General features: G+C 42.1%; 1 protein-coding gene across 4 annotated transcripts in view; it reads right to left on the reverse strand.

Annotated features, from left to right (window-relative positions):
• Positions 1-22,354, reverse strand: part of Kiaa1958 (KIAA1958 ortholog) — a 132,328-nt gene extending 109,974 nt beyond the window's left edge. For 2 of the 4 annotated variants that reach the window (XM_040737727.1, XM_040737724.1), the window contains exon 1: positions 22,116-22,354. The gene's annotated coding sequence lies outside the window, so the exon portion shown is untranslated. The remainder of the gene's footprint in view (positions 1-22,115) is intronic. The other 2 variants (XM_040737740.1, XM_005085061.4) reach the window with 2 other exon arrangements.
• Between the last annotated feature and the right edge of the window lie 2,111 nt (positions 22,355-24,465).

Raw genomic sequence — 24,465 nt, forward strand, 5'->3', positions numbered from 1 at the left:
CAAAAACCCAAACTTTGCCATACACTATTTATTTGATAAGACATTAAACATACCTACATTATCCTTTCAAAAGTATCTTTATGTGGCTGGAGAGATGGTTTGTCATGTAAAGGTATTTGCTGCCAAGCCTAACAACCTGAGTGTAAGCACATGACAGAAGGAGAGCATGACTCCACAGGCTACCCTCTGACCTTCACACATGTAACACAGCATGTATGCATCTACCCACACACGCCAAATAAATAAATCAGAACGTATAATCTATTATCTTTCTGGACATTTTAATCACAAGCAGCTAATTGCTGAAAGGTTTAAGTGTGCTTTTTTACTAGTGAATGGTTTTCTTTTTGTCATAGCTATGAATGCAGGGTATGTTTGATCATCTCACAATAGCATAATATAGGTACATGGCCTTATAAAACTGAAAAAAATTAAATTGAACCATATAATTTAACTAGTGGCCAAAAAGAACAAATAATATAAAAATCTTATTAGAAAAAAAAAGATCAGACTATCAGTTTTACAGTACAAACCAGTCAACAGAAAACTGATTCCAAAACCAATCTTGGTATGTTTAATAATGTATGCTTTTATGACATGACATTCAGCTGCTGTTTTACCTTCCAGCTAGACTGAATCGAATTTTAACCACCCTTATGGCACTGTACATATGCAGGCAGCAAATGCCATCCACTGAAGCGAAGCAGTGTGTATAAAAGGGTTCAATTAAATGGTAGAATGTTTCTTGTAAATTAAAGCCCTACTGAATAATCATCTTCCATGCAAATTATCTTTCTTGGGGTGTTCAACAATATGCCATCATCATATTTAGTACGTGCTTATTTGTAATGCTTGACATAATGAATTCTCCCTCTTTATTCCCTTAGAAATGAAAATGAGAATGTAAGCTTTTTAATTTTTCTTTGCTAGACTGCCTTTGTGAACACACCAGTAGGGACACACTGTATCTTTATAACCTATAGTACAGAAGAATTATTTAATCACATGAACACTACCAGTACTCTTATCTGAATAGATTTGTTATGAAAAATACCATGTCGATTTTTCCTCTCTCAAAAAAGTAAATTTTCAGCCGGGCGGTGGTGGCACACTCCTTTAATCCCAGCACTCGGGAGACAGAGGCAGGTGGATCTCAGTGAGTTGGAGACCAGCCTGGTCTACAAGAGCTAGTTTCAGGACAGCCTCCAAAGCCGCAGAGAAACCCTGTCTCAAAACAAAACAAAAAAAAAGTAAATTTTCTCAGAAGTCCAGCTCATTCTCCTTATCATTATCTTACATCTTAAATTCCTATTAGGGAAAAAACACCTTAGTAATGGTGGTGCACACCGTTGATCCCTGCACTGGGGATGCAAATGCAGGCAGATCTCTGTGTCTACAAACAGAGGTCCAATACACCTGGGACTACACAGAGAAACCAGTCTGGGGGGGGGGGGAGAGAAGACTATATACTGGTGTGCAAGCACACAAAATAGAGATTGTTAGCAAAGTAGATCAGAGGAGTCCACTCAGTGGCCAAGCATTTGCCTAGCAAGCAGAAACCCTGGGCTTGTTCCTAACACTGAAACAAATTTATGTCCAGTTGGACATGATGGTTCATGCCTGAAATCCCAGCACTAGGGAAGTTGAAGATAAGAGGGCTGTTATGAGTTCAAGATCAGCTTGTGCTATAATGATTTCCAGGTTATCCTGGGACAGAGTGCCCTGACAGAACAATACAAAATAAAATTGTATGTTCTGTGTGTGTATATTGTTATCCAGTTCTCAAAGAGGTTTAAAAAAACACACAGGGCAATTAAGTATTAAATACAGCTAAAAGATAGTGTGGGGGTGGGATGGAGAGATGGCTCAGTGGTTAAGAACACTGACTGCTCTTTCAGAGGACCTGGGTTCAATTCCTAGCACCCACATGGCAGCTCACAACTGTCTGTAACTCCAGTTCCAGGGGACCCAACACCCATGGCAAAGTACCAATGCATATAAAATAATAATTAATCAATTTTAAAAAAGGTAGTTTCTGTGGGTAATACTTCGACATTGCTGGGACAGAAAGCTGGTGCCCCAGTGGATACAAATTCAGTTCCCCTGGTGCTAATGTTTCACTTCTTGTAACACCAAACAAAAACTCCCTATACAAAAAAAAAGTCAAACATTCATTTTTAGTAATTTCATACAGCTTCCACTTACACACATCCTCTTGAGAATTCTTATGCACACATTATCACCCTAAACTCAGAAGAGAGTAGTATCAAATGTGTTGTGGAGGAATCCAAGTCACAAACCTGGACCTGGGTCTGAGCCTGGCTTAGCAGGAGAGCTGCTATAGTATATTCCATATACTACTTCCATGGTTCTTGGGGGCTTTGAGGAGACATGCTTTCTTCCTTCCACCCCAAACACTTTGAAAAGTCATTAGTTTACCTGCCAAGTCAGAAATACTAATTGCACTTTAAAAATAACTTCCTTGTGACCTATAAATAGGAAAATTCCAAGTGACCTCTAGGTTCAACTAAATACCACAACTGTTAGTAAGAGCAATCAGCCCTGAGTGTATAAGTACCTGAGACATGGAAGGAACTCACTACAAAGTCCACACATTTGCTAGCTGAGCACTCAGGTATTAGTCACAGTCGTATGCCCACAGGAATCCTACGTTACAAGCCATGGTTCTGCAATGGCAACAAACATGTCCGCATTAAGCCAGTGTAGTAGAAATACAGATTCCAGCTGCATTTGTCCTGTTACTCTTTTTAAGACTGAACAAATGCATTATGGGCTACATATAAAGTGTACCCGGAAAATGCTCATGCAATGAAGGCTTGGTAGCCAGACGATTACCTTCTGGAAGCATCTGAACCCTGAGGGCTCTAGATTAACCCATTAGTGGAGCTATTCCTCCATGGCACTACTGCACACGATGGGGTCCTACAGACTGACGCCTAGTAAGAGGAGGCAAGACCCCGTGGCTTGCCTTTGACCTATCCTATTGCCTGCTTCGCAGCTCTCTTGAGGCCATCAGCTCTGCCCATCATACCCTTCAGCCACAACATTCTATTGTACCAACACTAGAAACAACGGAGGCATTAAATAAAAGTCTTAAGGGCTTACTACTAGAAAACAATTAAATCAACATTGCAAAACTACTATTTTTTGCAATTAAAACTAGTCAAATTTTGCACGATCCCCAAGTAGCCACAAACACAAACTAGATTAGAAATAGCATACAGATATAGTTATCTGTTTAGCTACCACAAAGAAACATAATCTCAGCTTTATATCCACAAACTTTCATAGAACGCTGAATTAAACTTCATTTTTCCATCTTTTAAATTTCACCAAATCAATGCCATATTGTTTAAATTTATAAATTATTTATTCTTAGTTAAATTCATTACGTGAGTTCTGTGGCTAGCATCTGAGGTTAGAGAATACTCAAATACCAGAATCGTGGTGGTGTGTTTAAAGGACAGTGTCCTCTTCATCTACCACTCTCCACTGGATCCTCCTCACCACTGTGTCTGTTTGAATCAAGCTTGACACCACCCCTGACCTAGATACTCACAAATCAAGTCCTTGCCTGCTCCAGCAGCAGCAAGCAGCCTTTCTAGGAGCTGCCTCTTGCCATCGATCCTGTCCCACACTTCACAACACTGTCATTAGGTGAACAGCACGTCTGTCTTACTCAAAACAAGCTAGCATCCTTCTCTTAAAATTCAGCAACTAACCAGGAAGGCTGCCTCTCAGTCCACAGATGCACATGATGTGGTACTACTGTAGTAAGATGGCTAGTTTAAAACTGTTCATAATAAACTACCCGTGTGACCTGTGAAAGACACAAACACACAATGATTCAAATAAAAAAAATGCTTTAAGACATTATAGTTGGGGGCTGGAGAGCTATAATTGAAGATTTCTTTTAAGACTGTTTTATTTTATGTGTTATGAGTGTTTGCATGTATGCACATATATGCACACTCCTGTGCCTCATACCCAAGGAGACCAGAAGAGAAAGTTGAGATATTAGCATTAGAGATATCAGCCACCATGTGGTCACTGGGAAACAAAGCTAGGACCTGTAAAAGAACAGCCAGTGCTCTTAACCATTGAGTCATCACCCCAGTTGCTTAAGGATTTCTTGAATTCAATTTTCTCAGCATCCAGGGATAGGGGCTGGTGGGACGGTGGGAGGGCGCAGGCAGGAAGGTAATGGCTCTTCCAGGTATTTAAAACTTCAATACTAATTATCTTATGTGCCTGACACTATACCCACATGAATTCATTTAATCCTTAACAACTCAGTGAAGCATATACTTAGTATCATTGTAAATGTGGGGACAAAAGCACAGATGAAAAGCATTAATAAAGGCCAGAGATAAACCTTAATGCTAGCAACAGTGAGCCCAAAGTTTGCTCTTAACTAGGCAAAAGAGCCCATTACTCATACCAGAGCTGCTGTGGAGGTCTATGCACTTGGAAGAATGACATGAAACAGACGTAGGTTTTCCCCCAATGACTTCATTTTTACAACAAAGATTAGTTAAATTAATCACTAAGGCCACTCAGATGCTAGAAACCCACAGATTAAATGATGAGAGAAGATTCAAACACCTCCAGAAGAAGCCAGAAGCCTGATTGCTTCACTTCTTCAGATCGCTTCACATCCTAAAGCAAGGATAAAAATTACCTCTACAGTTCCTTTTGGTTCAAACACACAAAAAGTGACACTAGAAAACCTAACTCTTCAGAAACCTGAAGACATTGCTATCTGCCCTCCGTAAGTCACATCACAACCACCGTGGAAAGATCAAAAATACTTTATTTCAAAGAGTTTTTGTTTGTTTTTTGAGACAGGATTTCTCTGTGTGTCCCTGGCTGTCCTGGAACTCAGTAGGCCAAACTGGCCTCAAACTTAGAGATCAACCTGCCTTTGCCTCCCAAATGCTGGGATTAAAGGTACAGACCGCAATCACCCAGCTCAATTTGAAAGATTTTCAAAGATACAAATATACAAAATCTTTCATGCTTTTAAAAATGCTGGTGAGATGTCTCGGACTGGAGAGATGGCTTAGCAGTTAAGAGCACTGGCTGCTCTTCTAAAGGACCAGAGTTCAATTCCCAGCACCCATAAGGCAGCTCACAACTGTCTGTGACTCTTAGTTCTGGGATATCCGACTCTTCACAGAGATACACATGCAAGCAAAGCACTAGTAAAATAACAACAACAAAATGCTGGTGAGATGTCTCAGCCGTTAATTGTGTTTGCCAGGCAACCCTGGAGTATGCAGCACAACAACAGAAACAACAAAGAAGATCTTGCCTCCAAAAAAAAAAAATATATATATATAATATATATATATATCCTGGCAGTGGTGGCACACACCTCTGACCCCAGCACTTGGGAGGCAGAGGCAGGACTCAGGTGGATCTCTGTGAATTCCAGGCCAGCCTAGTCAACAGGGTAAGTTCCAGGACACCCAGGGCTTTTACACAGAGAAACCCTGCCTCAAAACAAAAAAACCAACAAAAAAGAAAAGACGAGAACACATTCCTAAAAAGCTGTCCACTGTCCTCTGACCTACACACACACTTTTAAAAATGCATAATAATAACAAAATGAAGTACAACAAAATTCTAGAGGTACAGCAAAAAGGAAAATATACATAATTCATAACTGTACAGTACCAGGTCCAAAGGAAACTCCAGTTCCCCAAACTCCAAAAGGCACTGCACTTGTCCAGAAATGACAGTCTTGAATAAACCACCTCTAGCTGGAGTGTAAAGGATTTCTGGTGGTGAGATAAAAGCCAGCATTCCTCAGGAACTTTTGACAATGTTCCCTTTGCCAAAAGGAGTCCCTTCCCTTGCCTTTGGCAGAAGAGACATGAGAGTTAACATGTACCTGTGGTTGCATATCCAAGCCCGCCCATCTCAGCCTCCAGGCTCTTACAATCCACAAGTACCCCTTATACATTCAAAGGCCCCAACCCAGCACCCCAGCCCTTCTTTCCCAACTCTAACTGGCAAGGTTGCCACACACACTGTGTCTCCACTCCTCCTTCCCTTGTCTCACAGACAGCCCTGGCCATGTCCAGTCTATTTCTCCCTCTGCTCTGGCCTCTTCCAGATGCCTCCGGCCGTTCTCTCTCATCTACAATCAAAACCTTCCCACCAATGGAGCAGCCATTTCAGTGGTTCCCTTACTGTGCCCCTCATACATATACATGTTAACAAAGTTAGTTTTTCTGTGTGTTTCCTTATGTATATTTAAATAATTGCCATGTCTAGGGGGACACAGAAGACAGAAGGACTGTTCCTTTCTCTTTCTACTTCACAACTTTACAGAGGGAATTCTTCCTTTCCCACAATCTTTCACACACACACACACACACACACACACACCTTCCCTTCCAATTCTCTCCCCAGCCCTTCTGTCACTCACTTCCGTCACTCAGCTGCAGCCCTAAGCTTCACCACATAGATTTCTATGTACTTGCTCTAGACACCTTACTGATGGGGTACATCCTTCTGTGTATATGTTGTCCTATTGGTTGATAAATAAAGCACTGTTGGCCAATAGGGAAGCAAGATAGGTGAGACTAGGAGTCGAGGAGGGTTCTGGGAAATGTAGTCAAGAGTGGAGAGTCGCCATGTGATCCCAGGAGAAGAGGGTGCAAGTCTGGCATTCTCGGTAAGACAAGACCTTATAAAAATACATATTAGTAATTATGGGTTAATAATTAAATCAGAGCTAGCCATTAAGAAGCCATAGCAAATGGCCAACAGCTTCATAATTAATATAGTGTCTTAGATGTTATTTGGGGGCAGAGACAGCAGCAGGACCCAGGCAGCTGTCAGGAAAGAATACATGTTACACCTTACTTTATTTTAAATCCTTAAGAGTCACTTTTTCAGTGGGTTCTTTTTTTTTTTTTCTAGACAGAGTATCACACTATGTAGCCCTGGCTGGGTTGGAACTCACTGATATATACTGACCTCTACCTCCCAAGTATTGGGAGTTAAGGTGTACAACATCATGCCTGGTTCAGTGAATTCTTTTTGGCTAACTAACTCAAATGTCAAGCCCTAATCCTGAAATATCTCCTGTCCCACTTCCCTACCATTTTCTTCTATCCAGCCTATCTATTATGAGTCCTTTTATCTTGTTTAGTCTCTCTGCCCTACTCAAATTAAAAATTTTATAAAGGCAGGTGGTTTTTGTCTTTACTAATTTCCTAGGACAGAAGAAAGTGCCCAACATATGGCAACTGCCTAATGAATATTTTCTGGCTGAATGATATCTATAGTTATTGCTGTAAATGGTGATAGCAATCTGAATAAGGATTAATCCAGTAATTCCCTGAACACTAAACGTGCCAGTTACTCTCCAGCTTCCACTATGTTCAGGGTGCTTTAATGAGAGATCATCAAGCTTTCCTTCAGGTAGGTGAGGCAGTGTCACAGTGTAACAAAAATAACTTTAAATTTGTATCAATAAACCAAAATCCATGCCAGTGTAGACTATTTTGAGGTTAATAGCTGCTTTTGAATTAAGATAGATTCAATAATCTATGCTTTTTTTCCTTATAATTCCTATATTATATTCCCCTATCTTAAAGGGCCAACCTACTTTGCCTTGGCAAAGATTGACAGTCACCTTTTTTTCCATCCTGCTGCTCCAGTTTGGGCAGCGTTACTGTCAGAGATTGAGGATGGGCAGTTTCTTGCCCAGTGGCTAATTTTGCCACAGAGAAAGCAAACTCCATGTGGAGTTTCTTCCATGCCCATAATCCTCTCTGAAGCAGGTTGGTGCTGTTAGAAGCAGACATGTCTCGTTGTTATGAAAAGTCTTGGGTTCTTAAACATATCAAATGTCATATTCTGTAGGTCTTTGAAGTGTTTGAAGACCATCTATCTACATATATCTGTGCATGACCTTGAAAACATATCTAATATGACTTAAGTTTGATTATTATAAATGACTGACTACTAAGTAATAGAACTTAAGAGTTTTCCTTAGTTATGATAAAAAGTAAATTAGGTATAAAACTCTAGATTCACAAAGATCAGATAGATATTAGAGTATTTTCCCTAATTTTGCAAATACAAATGGACTGGATATTGTAACTGTAATTCTTACTTGATAAAATTTTTTGTTATATATAGTTTTACTATGATAATGTTAAAACCTTCTTTTTTAATTAGACAAAAAGGAGGAAATTTTATGGAGTAATCTTTTGTACACCGTAAAGATGTGTCTTTGCCAAGGCATCTTCTGACTGGCTTAACAAAAGAGCTGACAGGCAGGAGGTAGAGGTGGGACAGCAAAACACAGAGGATGCTGTGAAGAAGAAGGGCAGAGTCTCAGAAGTCTCGAGAGACTCAGAGAGAAGCAAGATAAATGTGCCGTGTTGAAAGAAGGTACTCTCTGTGAGTTCGAGGCCAGCCTGGTCTACAAAGTGAGTTCCAGGACAGCCACCAAAACAATACAGAGAAACCCTGTCTCGAATAAAAAAAAGAAAGAAAGAAGGTACTGCCACTTGGCAAAGGGCATATAGGAAGTATAGGTTAGTTTACAATTTACAATAAGTTTCTAGATGGTTATTTGGAAGTGGGTGCTGAGACACAGAGAATCTACCTACATAGTACGATCTTAGGAAAACAGTTATGGGCCAGGGAAATGGCTCAGTTGGTAAAATACATTGCACAAGGACCTGTTTGAGCCTCAGAAACCACATTTTAAAAAAACAAACAAAAAAAAACTGGGAGGAGGTAGGTGGATCTCTGTGATTTGGGGGCTAGCCTGATCTACATAGTCAGACCCTGTTTCAAAAAAAAAAAAAGAAGAAGAAGAAAGTAAGAAGAAAAACAATTCAAAAAATGCTGGGCATGGCAATGTGCTCCTGTGATCCTTTGGAAGAGCTGCCAGTGCTTTTTTTTTTTTTTTTTTTTTTTTTTTGGTTTTTACGAGACAGGGTTTCTCTGTATTGTTTTGGAGGCTGTCGGTCCAGCCCGGCCTCGAACTCACAGAGATCCGCCTGCCTCTGCCTCCCGGCTCCTGTGATCCTATCACTGCACAGGCACAAACAAGCAGATGAATCCATGGGTCTTGTCTTTTCCTTTTTTTGTTGCAATTGTTATTTGCTGTTTGTTTTAGTTTGTGTTTTGGCTTTGTTTGTTTTTTAAGACAGGGTTTCTCTGTGTAGCCCTGGTTGTCCTGGAACTCACCCAGGAGTCCAGGCTAGTCTCGAGCTCAGAGATTTGCTTGTCTCTGAGTGGTGTTTACCACCACCACACAGCTTCTTGGGTCTTGTCTTAGGTACTGTTCTATTGCTGTGAAAACACAATGATCAAGGCAACTCTTATGAAAGACAGCAAGCCCCCAACTAAATGTTTTTCTAGTCCAAAGTAGCAAAGTTTTCTATATTCCTCCAACAAATAGCACGGGCAGGCCCATCACAGCAATACCCCATTCCCTGGTACCAACATCTGTCTTAGTCACTGTTCCATTGCTGTGAAGAGACACCATGAACAAGGTAGCTGGGGGCTTGCTTACCATTTCAGAGGGGTGCTGGAGAAGTAGCTAAGAGTTCTACATCCAGATCTGCAGGCAGCAGAAAGACATAGAGACTGGACTTGGCATGAGTTTTTGAAACCTCAAAGCCCCACCCACAGTGACACACCTCCACAACAAGGCCATCTGTACATTCTGAAGATGTATCTTTGGGGACATTCTTATACAAGCCACCACAGGTCTAGCTACCCAGTCAGTCTAATCTACTTGCAGGTCACTGAGCGACCCTGCCTCAAAACAAGAAGAAAAAGATGGTGGATGGTGCCTGAGGTATGGCACCCTCCTGAGCTATCCTCTGATCCCCACACATGCATCCACGAGCACCTCTATCACACACACACACACACACACACACACACACACACACACAGAGTATATACTTGAATGTTTAACAACAAAAATATGAAAGCAAAGGGTAAATTTATAAAATGCTGTTACTTATTTTAGGAAGGATCTCCTTATGCAGTCCCTGAGCTGGCCTTTAGTCAGAGATCCTCCTGAGTCACTGTTCCAGGTGCTGGCATTACACGAATGTGCTACCACACCTGTCTTTAAACCTAATTTTCAACAGGAACATTAATTACTGTGGTGATATCTTGCTTGTACAAATAAAGCCTGTCTGAAAGTCAGAGAATGAAGCTTGCCATTAGCTAGCCATAGAGGTCTGGAAGTCTGTACAGACAGACAGGAAGTGAGCTAGCTGGGCGGAAACAGGATATAAGAAGGGAGCAAGAGGACCAGGCATCATTGGAAAGTCAAAGTGGAGATACATAGATTAATAGAAATGGGTTAATAATTAAGGGAGAGCTAGCCAATAAGAAGCCTGAGCCATCGACCAAACAGTTTATAATTAATATAAGCCTGTGTGTTTATTTGGAACTAAATGGCTATGGGGCCAGGTGGGACAGAAATTCCATCTTCAAGTTACTTAAATAAAGGTAGAGGCTTTATATCAATGTATACATCATTAAAGAAGTGTATATAGGAAACACACTTCATGGTAAGACTTTTGACTGCCAGAAAGAACATAGCCAGTTGGCTAAAAAGCAATTTAAGCAGAATATATACAAATCAAACATTCATATATCAATATGTTCACAAGTACAAGATATTCACAGGCAGAATGCTATTTATAAGACTACGCATCTTTCCCTGGCTATATTCAAGAGGGAGAAGGCTCCCAAGACTAAATCATTAGACAAATGCTTATCTTTCAAGGGCTGCTCTGCAGGAAGCACAGGGCTATCTCTGCCTCACAATGCACAGGTATCTCGTCAAAGGCCATGCAAATAAGACTTGGGTAAATCAGTAAATGGAATGGACTTGTCAGTAGGGCTGACTGATCTTTCTGAAACTGGTGGCAGAAAACAGGATTAAAGATACAAAACTCCAAAGGTAAGAAACTTAAGACAACTATCCAGGAAGAGAAAAAAATCATCTTAAATATTTCTGTTTGTTAATCCAGATTTCCAAAAGCAAACAAAGGTACAACTTTTACTTAAGCTTTTACTTAAACTCACTGAGGAAATACATTCACAAAAAAGTTAAAATAGTAAACTTTTCCCACAATGTTAATTCTTGCTATTCGAGAAATCCACTAATGTTTAGCTCCTAGTTTTCTGAAAATATGAATAAAGTGAAACTCTAAATCAAAACTGCCGTGAAAACAATAACAAACCTGTCATTACAAAAGAATTAGACTCCCTACAGTAAATATGCATTGTTTATCACCATAAGTTAGATAAACTAGAAAAACTGATCATTTGGTAGGTCAAAAGAGGGTGTATGTGAGTGTCAGTTCTACTAATCTTAAAATATGGGAAACAAGCCGGGCAGTGGTGGCTCATGCCTTTAATCCCAGCACTCGGGAGGCAGAGGCAGGCGGATCTCTGTGAGTTCGAGGCCAGGCTGAACCGATAGCCTCCAAAACAATACAGAGAAACCCTGTCTCGTAAAACCAAAAAAAAAAATATATATATATATATATATATATATATATATATATATATATATATATATATATGGGAAACAAGAAATTTCCACAATTTACCCTTAACTAGACAAGCCCCTATTTAAGTGAGATTGCCTCTCTATGAACAATCAATCAAGTTGCTCAGGCTTCCCAGCCATCACAAAACCATCGAATTTACTGCACTAGTGTTGTTGCTGCCCTGATCTGATCTGAGAGAAAGAACTTAAGGGGACAGGATTTATTTTAGCTCACAGGGTCAGGGTCTGTCTATCACAGAGGGGGTGGCAGAACAGAGCAGCACATATCACAGCAGCCAGGAGGCAGAGAGAAGGAACACAGGAAGAGGTTAGAGCAAGAACACCCAACACACACAGTGCTTCACTGCCTCCCGCTGGCCTCAACCTCCACGTTCCCCAAACTTCAAAATGGCACCCTCAGTGGAGAACCAAACCCTAACCACACCAGTCTAAAGGAGATACTTCACGTTCCAGCATCACATTGACTTAAGGGACCCTTCAAAGAAAACCGTGAGCCTTGGCGTCAACCGAAGAGGACTGAGTGAGACAAAGGAGACAGATAACCAAGAAAGGCCAACTGCAGAGAATACCACAGAAGAGCCTGCAGGAAGGCTCTGTTTATTTCCCTTTGTATTCAAACATGATATACAATCAGAAAAGGACAGAAATAGTAAGTACATATCTTGCTACTACTTCACAACTTTTTATAACAGAGCCTACAACCAGATCATATAACATTCACTGCATTTAAGGAGCCCCTATTTTCTCCTTTCTTTTTACACTTCGCTTGAGTAGCCACACAGACAGACATCAGCACACAGATAGACAGAGACATAGAGACACAGAGACAGACAGACAGACAGACAGACAGACACAGACACAGACACACATACACACACAGCCTCTGGCCTAGGACTCTGCCTACAGTCTTAGGGCCATATTTTCTTCAGCGGCTAAGAATTTATGAAGCTGCTGTAGCAGTAAGGTTTGCTAATATCCAGTTAACCAAAGCAGACCACTTGAGAAGGAAACAAAGGTATCAACACTAGAAGATGTGATTTATTTGGGTATATCATCAATGTAACACTCTACCTGGTAGTGTCTACCATATACTGTAGTGATGGTCATTGTAAAGAGTTCTGTTTGGGGATGTTATAAATAGTGCTATGAACATTCATTCTAGTGCATTTACTTTGGTGGTATGTATCTCCAAGTAGAATTGCTGAACCATACGGTATGCATGTGTTTAGTTTAAGTAGATACTGCCAAACAGCTTTCCAATTTGTTCGTTCCAATTTACATTCCCATACCAATGTATAATTCCCACAGCAATGCAGAATTTTAGTTGCTGTATGGTCTCACACCACTTACTAATTTTCATTCTAATGAGTGTACTTCACTTTGATTTATGAGTGGCCATATTTTAAGATACTTCACAAAAGGAATATAGGAGAAAAATCTTGAACCATGAAACCAAGACAACTTCCTACCCCTAGCAAAGCAAGTTCCTCCTAAAAATATAGGTATAACCATCTTATTTAAATATAAACATGAAAAAAGAGCCAAGCTATCCCATGAAAGGTACTGTGAAGATAATGAACAAGAACCAAATAACGAGACCAATAAAGGCAGATCATAAAACGTGGCATAAAGCAGATGCATTGTAGCACACACAGTGTTCCAATGTCTGCACTCCCCGCCCCTGGGAGGTAGAAGTTGTCCAACCCATTCTTAGCTACATAGTGAGTTCAAGAACAGCCTGGCTACAGGAGACCAGAAAGACACACAGAGACAAAGAAAAGCAAAGCTGGGGTAGGAAGTGGAGAGACAGAAAAAGAAAAGCTAAAAACTTACACTGGCTAGTTGGCAAAAGGGTGCACAAAAAGAGCTGACAGCATTCAGGGTAGACTAAGAAAGAAGGGGACAGAGACCAAAGACGCTTGAAGGAACACTAGGGCTTAACAGATGGACACCACGGAAAGACCAGTGAGGGGATTAGGGATCGGGAAACAGTCAGGCATGGTGGCACACACATGCTATCCCAGCATTCGGCAGTGATGGGGCATAAGATTAAAACACATAGGCTAGTGACATGGCTCATGGAGGGTGGGGGGACTGACACACCAGACTCCGCAAACTTGTCTTCTGACCTCAATATGCACACTGTGTCACACACCTACACACGCATCAGAGTAAAGCAGGAGGCTAGAGAGATGGCAGAGCAGTTAAGAGTCCCAGCACCCATGCCAAGCTGCTCACAACCACCTACAACTGCAACTCCAGAGGAATAAAATCCCTCCTCGGTCTTCGGTGGGCATCCCCCCATCCCCTGCACAAGTCTCACACACACACACACACACACACACACACACACACACACACACACACACAGAAACACACACACACCAAAAAAACCAAACAAATACTTTTAGAAGAAAAAGTAAAGGGTTGGCAAGGTGACACAGTGTGCAGTAAGAACTAAATTCAATCCCGCACTGAGAGGAGAGAACCTACCCAGAAAGCTGACCTCTGACCTTTACATGTGAAGGGATACTTAACACATAAATGAAAAGTATTTTTTTACAAGTAAGCAAATATGAAAACTATGATTTTAAAAAAGTATAATTGGCCAGGTATAATGGCATATTCTCAGATCTGTGAGTTAGAGGCCAGTTTGGTCTACATAGCAAGTTCCAGACTAGCTTTGGCTTCAGAATGACACTGTTTAGAAAAACAAACAAAAATCCCACAAAAAAAATGGAAAAAGGTATATGTAGAAAAGTTAAGCAGGGATGATGTAACATGTATATCACAGAACCCACTAAAAAGAAATGCATTTAATACTAGAAGTTATAACAGATTAAAATATTTGGGCCAATATAGTAAAATATATTGTATATCTGGGAAGACTGACAAAGAACAAGTAATATTCTGGCATCGTCCAGTAAAAACATTGCCTTTTTAGGATGAAAAAAAGTGTTCATTGAGTATCGAGGTAGAGAGATGAAGTTGCCTGCAAGAAAATTCAAACTAGAGATACAATTCCCTGGTACACTGCCCACATGGTACATATGAGGCACCAGGTCCTCATCGGACAATAGTCTATTTAACCAGAATACAATGGGGTAAGATTCTGTAAACTAGCCAGGCAGTGATGGCCCATGCCTTTAATCTCAGCACTTGAGAGGCAGAGACAGGTGGATCTATGTAAGTTCAAAGTCAGCCTGGTCTACAGAGTGACTGCCAGCACAGGCTCCAAAGCTACACAGAGAAACACACACACACACACACACACACACACACACACACACACACACACACACCACAAAAAAGAAAAGAAAAGAAAGATTCTGTAAACTATGATGTATGACCAACTGCAATTCACAACTGGCTTTACCAATCAGACTTCTCTCAATAGAGCAGAAATCATGCTAGTTCGTTTACATATTCCATGGCTGCTTTTGTAATGTGGTGGCTCAGTTAATAGCTGTAATACAGAATTATTACCTGAAAAACTAAAATAATTACTATCTGACCTTTCACAGGAAAAGCTTGTCAATCTCTATAGTAAAGTAGCATTTTTAAAGATGCTTGAGCAAAGAACCCATGAGTCAAATACGAGAATTTTTATTCAGTCAAACTACCTTCGAAATATAAAAGCCATAAATAGCTCTACATATGAAAAGCAAGAAATATTTTTCATGAACTATTTTTATATTAATGAACTTCTAACTACTAGATGATTATAGAAATGCTATCATAAGGGTTTGTGTTGCACATGAAAAATACAAATACAGTGTCCGTGCACGCTAAGGATGAAAATGTGGCACTTTGCACATGTTAAGTGCAGGCTGCACCACGGAGCTACACCTCCTGCCCCTACAATTGGTCTTAAGTCTGCAGTTAGAGGACAGTGTATCTGTCTGTATGAGATGAACACACAGAACCAAGAAGATCTTGGAAACCGTAACTGATGACCTTAGGGTCTTGATTGTGTGCAGACGCTGGGACTGAGGATAAGGCGTCACCCCCCCCCAACTCCTGTTTAAACCAGATGACTATAAGATCACAGAATGGTGCATAACTCCCTAGAAAGCAACAGTTAGTACCAATAGGTCATAAGGAAACGTCCCCAGAAGTCACAAAAACAGAACAGCATTCCCACTTCCAGTGTATTCGGCTACACTTAAAATTCCCTGGTATTCCAGAATTTTCTAATTTAAACCACTAAAAATTATGAATATAAAATATATAAAAAAATTAAGCCTTTAGCTACTTTTTTTGAACAGCATGGAGTTGACACATTACTCCTTTATTGGAGCCTCATACTCAGTGACCAATCAAGACCCAACCCACAGTTTAGGTAGTAGCCACAGGGCTCCTACTGGCCACCAGCCCTGACCCGTGGGACCCACAAGCAAGAGAAAGATGGGCTCAAAAGTGCCACCATGCTGGAAGGGACACAAATGATTCAGTGAATACTACATGGGCTCTTGGAAAAGAACACTGCTGTCACAACACAAAGAAATTTGACAAGATGTACAATCCCCAGCAGTGAGGCCCAGTATAGAGGCAGGAGCAGCAGTGCACAGCTGTAATCCCGATCCCAATGATGAAGCAGGCAGTCAGATCCCTGGAGCACACTGGCCTGGCAGACAAACTGAACCAATAGGCTCCATGTTTGTTGAGAAAGCCTATCTCAAAAACTAAGGCTAAGATGGAGAGTAACTGAGGAAGACAGACAGTATCAATCTCCATGGGTGTGCCCACACGTTCACATGCACCTGCATGCACACGTTCACATGCATGCAGATATATACACATACAAACCACACATGCAAGTGCATACACCTAACACCTACACACTCAGAAGCACACGCACACCCATTCCTTTGAAAAGGTTGTAGAGATTTCTCAGCGGTTAGAGCATTTGCTGCTCCTATAGATGACCAGTGTTCAATTCCTAGCACTCACACGGAGGCTCACAACTGTCTTTAACCCTAGTTTCATGGGATCCAGCTACCTCTCTGGTCCCCGGGGGCATGGCACATGTGTGGTGCACATCATGCAGGCACACACACACATACACATAAGATAAAGATAATGAACCTATAGGAAATGTGAAAGAGCAAAACCATAAAAGGTGACACCATTAGAAATCACTAAACAGAATGAAGTAAACATGTAGTTCGGGCTCCAAATGGGTAGACACACAGACTGTGCTATGGGCTAAATTGCATGCTCAGAGTCATCTTTCAAGTCCTAAAACACCAGTACCTCAGAATGTAACTTATGTCTGGAGCTAAGGCCTCCAAAAGAAGTAATTAAGGGGCCGGGCGTTGGTGGCGCACGCCTTTAATCCCAGCACTCGGGAGGCAGAGGCAGGCGGATCTCTGTGAGTTCGAGGCCAGGCTGGACCGACAGCCTCCAAAACAGAGAAACCCTGTCTCGTAAAAACAAAAAACAAAAAACAAAAAAAAAAAGAAGTAATTAAGGTAAAATGAAGTCATACTGACAGTCTTTGTCGAATGACTGATGTCTTTACAAAATAAGATTAGGACACAGGACCCTCACTCAGAATGCAATCACATAGAAACCTCAGCTGAAGAATTATCAGAACATACTCTTGTTGTTGAAGCCACCCATAGAGTGAAGCTGTTAAGGAAGCTGGGGAGAGGGACGCCATGTCCCAGTCACACAATTCACAAACACCCTTAACTGTGACTTAGTCCTGCAATAGAAAACAGGGTTTGGGACAGGTGATGATTATGCTTTAAATAATGCAATGACAAAACTGAAAAGCCGTCACAATAACTATAAGAAAAACTGACGGGACACCATATTTGCAATCAGGAAAGGAATGAAGGGTTCAAGTCATGTTCACTTTGGGAAAAGCCAAGAACAGGAAAACCTACACAAGACATACTTTATGCCTGAAATGAAGTTAACCAAAAGGCAAGTGAACAATTCAAGAACCACATGGTTAGCAAGGAAGAGGTGTAGAGGCAACTCTGCACCATTCTCTAAGATTACAAACAAGTACATGTATTTTATTTTCTTCCTTTTTTTTTTTTTTGGTTTTGTTTTGTTTTGTTTTTCCATTTTTCTGTGTAGTCTTGGCTGTCCTAGAATTCCCTTTGTAGACCAGGCTGGCCTTGAACTCACAGTGATCCACCTGCCTCTGCCTCCCAAGTGCTTGGATTAAAGAAAGGCTATGCCACCACCACCTGACCGTGTATTTTCTTTCAGTGTTTAAGCTAACAAAAGAATCCTTGATGATACGGGGCAGTGGTGGTGCACACCTTTAGTCTCAGCACTCGGGAGGCAGAGGCAGGAGGATTTCTGTGAGTTGGAGGCCAGCCTGGTCTACAGAGTGAGTTCCAGGACTTCCCAAATAAATAAACAAACAAACAAATAAAAAGAATCCTTGATGACTCACAAACAAAAAAAATATATTTTCAGGCATCAAGTGAAAGACATTTGCACTGGTTTTAGCGGCGTTCTGGTTCTTTGTAAATTTCTTCTTGTCCTTCCTTTCCTACCAACAGTGGCATTGTGCATTGCTTTTTGTATCTAGAGCCATAGTGTTCCAGAGGAAAGTAAGGAAGAGAGGAAAGCTAGTCTCTAACTTGCAGTTCTGGGGCAAACTTCAGGTAGATGAGAAGGGAAAACAACTAGATCATATAAACAGCAGTTTATGATAAGATTTTTATGTATTTTTAGAAGTTTTTTAGCTGGGTGTGGTGGTACACAAGACTTTAATCCCAGTACCTAGGAGGCAAAGGCAGACAGATCTCTGTGAGTTCAAGGCCAGCCAGGGCTGTTACACATAGAAACCCTGTCTCAAAAAGAAAAAAGGAGGAGGAGGAGGAAGGGGGGAGGAGAGGCAGAAGAAGTTTCTTAAATACTTTTAAGTGTTTTAAAGATCTATTTCATGCTGGGTGGTGGTGGCGCACGCCTTTAATCCTAGCACTCGGGAGGCAGAGGCAGGCGGATCTCTGTGAGTTCGAGGCCAGGCTGGACCGACAGCCTCCAAAACAATACAGAGAAACCTTGTCTCATAAAACCAAAAAAAAAAAAAAAAAAAAAAGTTCTATTTCATGTAAAGATGCATAATTTTTTGAATTACACGTTACTTCCCTCTAGGTATAAAAATATGACTGATGCCCTACACCTCCCCCCTTTGCTCTCTCCATGATTTGCAAGTGTGATAACACGTTTCTGAAATACATCTCCTTTGTATGAAATACTGAAATATCTCCCCAACTGCTCCAAGTGTAAGACTTCCCAAAACAAATGAACATTGCTGGAGAACTCACCTTTCTCCAGAAAAGCCTATTAAAACATTGTTGGCCCTGGATACAAAATAAAATCCCCAAATTTGCATTTTTAGTACTTTTGCTTTCTTGACCTTTATTTGAATTTCAGACTAAGCTTTACCAAACAACAGAATTTACACAGTCACTAGCCAATCACAATCCTCATTATGGAATCTATGCAGTGCATTTGTTTCCTAGGAAACCGACCAGAGCACAGACAGAGTGCAATTTCAGAGTAGCAAAAGAATTCTCCAACCGTGGTGGTAAGTAAAGTCCATACATAAATCAGCTGATCAGAAAGAAGCAAACTCAAGAAGTGTCAGAGAAGAGCTAAGTGCCATGGAAACTTTCTTAAAGGGAAAAGAAAAAGAAAGGAAACCTGTGGGACGTCTTTGGGTAGCTAAGTAGATCCCCCGAGTAAATATTATGAGCAGGTTTCTTTATAAACACAAACTGTCATAAAATAAACTGTTCAAAATAAATGGCTTCTCTCCAATCTTCAGCTTCTCTATTTCTGACGGTATTTAGGAGGGGAAAGCTTCTTCAGAGCCAGCCTCGTACATCTGGTACCAGGATATTAATCCAAGAATGAATTCTTCTTTCAGCGAGCAGCTTGTACCCTTAGTGCTCGAGATGACAAATCCTGCAATGAGCAGTTTCTGTCACACCCCTCATGCAGGCTCACTTCCCCGCATGACCACAAAGAGAGTCGGTCAGGGGATGACACCACAGGACCAAAAGTCACAGGTCTGTTCCTGCCCAGTTTTCTACTTTACTGCCCAGTAGTGAGCACAGGGAAGTACTGGAAAAGCTTGTAGTCTTTAAAGTCTCCAAGATTTAACTGAGGACAGCTTAGAGAAACAAAGCGCAGTTAAATATCAGCTTCATTTTAAAGGCCAATTTACACAAATTCACATTTTCTGCAAGGAATATTTGTTGTGAGGGTTTAAAAAAAATAAAAGAAGCATCAGGACAAAAAATTAATTTGTTTGTCCTCTCAAAATGAGTTAAAAAATATGTAAGCCTCACCGGAATGCTTCTGATTACACCATTGTTAGTTATACAGAAAGAAAAATAGTAACATTTACACCCCAGTCAAAAAGAAATGAAAAGGCAAGGTATTATCTCTCAGCCAGTGCAGATAAAGACACTATAGTGCTGTGCTAATCCAAGAAAACTGTCAGGCACAACTATTACTTTGCCAAAGCATTCCCAACACAGACGCACTGTTGATTTTTTTCCCGTTTACACAGAGATGCTTTGTTAAGTCTTATCGCTACCACTGACAATGTAATAAATACACAAACGATTCAGTTTGTTAGCCTGTTTTGGTTTTTTTTTTTGTTTGTTTGTGTTTTTTTATTTCTATCAGTGACAAAGAGCTGCTACTTTGTGGTTTCTAGAACTCTGTGTTCCTGATAACAGACCTAATTCAAGATTCCTCTTTAAGCTATTCATAAGGGAAAGGAGAGGTTTAGGCCAAGGATGGACCAGAGCCATACACTACGTTCTGTGCCTCTGTATAGTTTAAATTCATTTACCTAATCTAGACCGGAAATAACAGCAGGACATAATAAAACCTGGTCAACTACGGTAGTAGATGAAGCTGCTTCTAGACATAAGTATGCATGAATGTATAGTCCAATAACATAAAAATTCAGTATGCAACATCGTCAATCTAATGTAACTGGGGCAAGAATCTAGGGTAAATTTTTCTTCCACAAAAATCACTATTTTAAGCATATTAAACTCTTTATGATAAAAATAGTGTACCTGAAAAAAAGTGAACTGTATTTTTTCCTTGAATTTTTAACAACTTAATGGAAATTTAAGTAGTTTCCCCAGCATAATAATATTTGTCCTTCTAACTTAGTTTTAAGGAAGCTCCCACTTTCTCCAAAGGCTGTACCTGAAATGATGCTATTAAAACTATGTAAAAAATATATATATAAAAAAAACCTTCCCAGGTAACAGTCAGACTCATGTATGTCAATCTGAATCCTCACAGAGTAGGCAAAAAATAATTGTCCAAGAGAGTAAGGAATAAGCAGATTAACATAAGGACATAACCCCATACCTACATACAAAACATTAGTCTGTGAAATGAATTTCATGAATGTTCATTAGACTTCGTTTATTATTTGACTACCTATGAACACGTAGCAACTGTTCACACAGTTAGCAAGCTAATCAAATATGAAAAATCAGAACTACTACCTTACACCTTTCAAAGCACCATATCTACCATTTCCAGCCTAGCCCCTGGTTTGCATGCATGGAATATATAAATGCATCATATAAAAATAAAGAAATACAGATGGGGAAAATCACTTCTAACATCACGTTCTCCTCATACGTTGTGAAGAGTCTCCTGTCTTAAAACGGAAAACAAAGGTTTTAGCCTGCATGGAAAGACCTATTGTGTTTTACTCTCTAATCACTCTGACACTCCAGTTAACCATCTAATAGGTAGACTATACTACCAGTGCTAATCTTCAACGACCATGGGGGGGGGGGGTGAAAAAAAACTTTATTTCAAAACTTCAAAATCAAAATAAATGCAATTATTAAAAAGAAACCAGTCGTGTTCGATCCCCCCCAATTTAAACCAGTATCTGACCTTTAGATATTAAAATTAAAGATAGCTGTAAGAAAACCATAAACATTTTTTGTTTGTTTGTTTTGATCTGGTCAACCCAGCCTCCTCTCCCCAGGACACACCGGCTTTCTTGATCTATTTGATAACAAATACAAATCACTGTGCGCAGCCTCAGATCGGGGGGAGCCTTTCGGAGAAAGCCCTCCTCCGTTAGAAACAATAAATAAGGGAGCCCAAGCGCCGCACGTTCCTTCACACACCCCACACGCACCCCCCCCCCCCCGGGTGCCTCCCGACAACCAAGCTAGCCAGGGCAGAATCCCCCAAAGCGCCTAAGACTCTGCAACTAGCAGGGCAAACCGTGCGTCCCTCCTCCTTCCCGCCCTCCCGCCAGGCTCGAGGACGCCGGCTCAGAGACAGTCGCCCTCCGAGACGCCGCGGGCCGCGAACCCGCGCGCGCCCGGCTCTGCGCCCGCAGACCCCTCCGCCCCTAGCGCCCTCCCGCCTCGCTGGCCCCGGCAGACAAAAGGAGGGTTCGGCGGGTCACGGCGCGGCCGCCCACACACAAAAGAGGCCCCGCGCCCGCTGGCTCGCCAGCCCCGCGCGGGCTCTCACCCACCTGCAGGTGTCTGTGCGTCTGTCCATAGGAACGCGGGCGACGGGGCCTGCGGGAGCCGGGCGGCCCGGGCTGGACGGGGCGGGACGGCGGGGCGGAGAAGGACGACAGCTCCACGGCCGGAGGCCCGGGCGCTGGAGCCGGTGGAGTGGGAAGGGCACTCCCCCCGCGGGCCGCGCGGCGGGTGACGGCGGTGGTGCGGTGGGGGGGGGGGAGCGCGGGCGCCAGCCTAGCTCGGCCACCGGCGCGCGCCGCTCCGTGCGCCCGGGGCTCCGCGCGCCGGGCTTGGAGCGCGGGGGCGGGGCCGCGCGGGGCGGGGCCGGAGAGGGGCGGGGCGGGGGCTCGGACCCCGGCTGGAGCAGGCACCGGAAGCGTTCGGCGGGCGACGGGACCTACAGGAAGTGTGCAGCGACGCCCGCGGAAGGCGCTCGACCCGCGGCGCTCGCTGCCCTCAGGTGGCGAGGGCCAACCTCCTGCCACCGACACGCGCGGCACTGAGCCCGCCGAGCTCGGTTCCTGCCGCTCCGACAGGTACGGAACCCGCGGTCCCTTCCAAATTTCCCTGCGGGTCGTGGGTCCCCCGTCTCCGCACTTCAACCTAAACACTGGCAAGCAGTAAGCAGAGCCTGCTCGCTTTCAGATGTGTGCCCGGTGGTCTGCAACGCACAGAGTACTCACCCCCATGGTGTCCTAACGCCCCACCGCATCTCACACACACACACACACACACACACACACCTACCTGTAAACGGGACTTCTTTGGAAAAAAGGATGTTACACGGTGTTAAAGATTTTAACTTCGTGATTATTAACCGTTAAAATGTTGCAGACCAGAGCCAAGTTATCGTGGAGTTTTATCACACACATACACACACCTACCTGTAAACGGTACTTCTTTGGAAAAAAGGATGTTACACGGTGTTAAAGATTTTAACTTCGTGATTATGAACCATTAAAATGTTGCAGACCAGAGCCAAGTTATCGTGGAGTTCTTTTTTTTCCGTTCCTTTGGAAGCCATTTATTGCCCGCTATGTGTCAAACGTATAATACCCTCGTGCCTAACGAAAACCTTTAAAATATTCTTAACAGAGGCTGCGGAGACAACTCTGTGGCTAAGAGAAACTGGCTGCTCCTCCAAAATACCCAGGTTTAATTCCCAGTACCCACGCAGTGGCTTACAGTGGTCTGTCACTCCAGTTCCTGGGGCTCAGGTGCCTTCTGTAGCCTCTGCAGACGCTGACACAAATGGTGCACAAATGTACCTACAAGCAAAAACGACCGTAAATAATAATAAAATATAAAATAAAATGTGTTGTTAGCTGATTACTCGCTTCCACCAAACCAAATGCTACAAATCTCAGCATCTGAAACCTGTAAGTCTGGCCCGCTTTGCTGTAATCTGTCTGTCTATAAGTGCCTTGGTTTTGTGACTTTCTTTGTTCTGCAAGTGATTTAAAAAAAAAAAACTCATGTAACTACTTCCACAGTGAAGAGTGTCTTTGGGGGCAATCTGAATCCATGTTGCTGGGCCATCATCACGCATATTTTTGGCTCAAGAATAGACTATCTCTGAGCTATGATACATATTTAATCCTGGGAACTCTACAAAGCTGATGCACTAACATTACTATAGTATGGAAAATTTGTTAAAATTTTGAATTGTTTCTACATGTATGGGTGTTTTGCATACTTGTATGTCTGTGTACCACCTGTGTGCCCGGTGCCCTTGGAAGCTACAAGATGGTGTCAAATGCCCTGGACAGTTAAAGATGTTTATGGGCTTCTGTGTGGGTGTTGAGAAATCAAACCCAGGTCCTCTGGAAGAGCAGCTAGTGATCCTAACCATTGAGCCATCTCTCCATCCCCACATTTTTTTTCATGTACACACTGAGAAATGATATTGCAGTTCTTAAAAGTACCTAGTTTATAGCCAGGCGGTGGTGGTGCACGCCTTTAATCCTAGCACTCGGGAGGCAGAGGCAGGCGGATCTCTGTGAGTTCGAGGCCAGGCTGGACCGATAGCCTCCAAAACAATACAGAGAAACCCTGTCTCCTAAAATCCAAAAAAAAAAAAAGTACCTAGTTTCTTGTTGGAGCTCAGATTCATTCAGAGCAGCCTAGCATGAGTCCATGTTCTTAACTCCTCTTTGCTTCTTATAGCACTCAGCAATTTCCAGAACTTTTATAATGATAGTAAGTCATTATTAGGGCATACCGTGGTTACCCATAGGTACTACCCACACCTTGGCCTCACACCTCCTGTGATAGGAAATCTCAGTCACTGCTCCCTCTGAGAATAGGACAGCAGTTGGAGGCAGCAGGTCCAGGGTCACCCCAGACCTGTCAGGTAAC

This window comes from Mesocricetus auratus, unplaced genomic scaffold, assembly GCF_017639785.1.
Source record: "Mesocricetus auratus isolate SY011 unplaced genomic scaffold, BCM_Maur_2.0 Super-Scaffold_6730, whole genome shotgun sequence".
NCBI classification, from domain to species: Eukaryota; Metazoa; Chordata; class Mammalia; order Rodentia; family Cricetidae; genus Mesocricetus; species Mesocricetus auratus.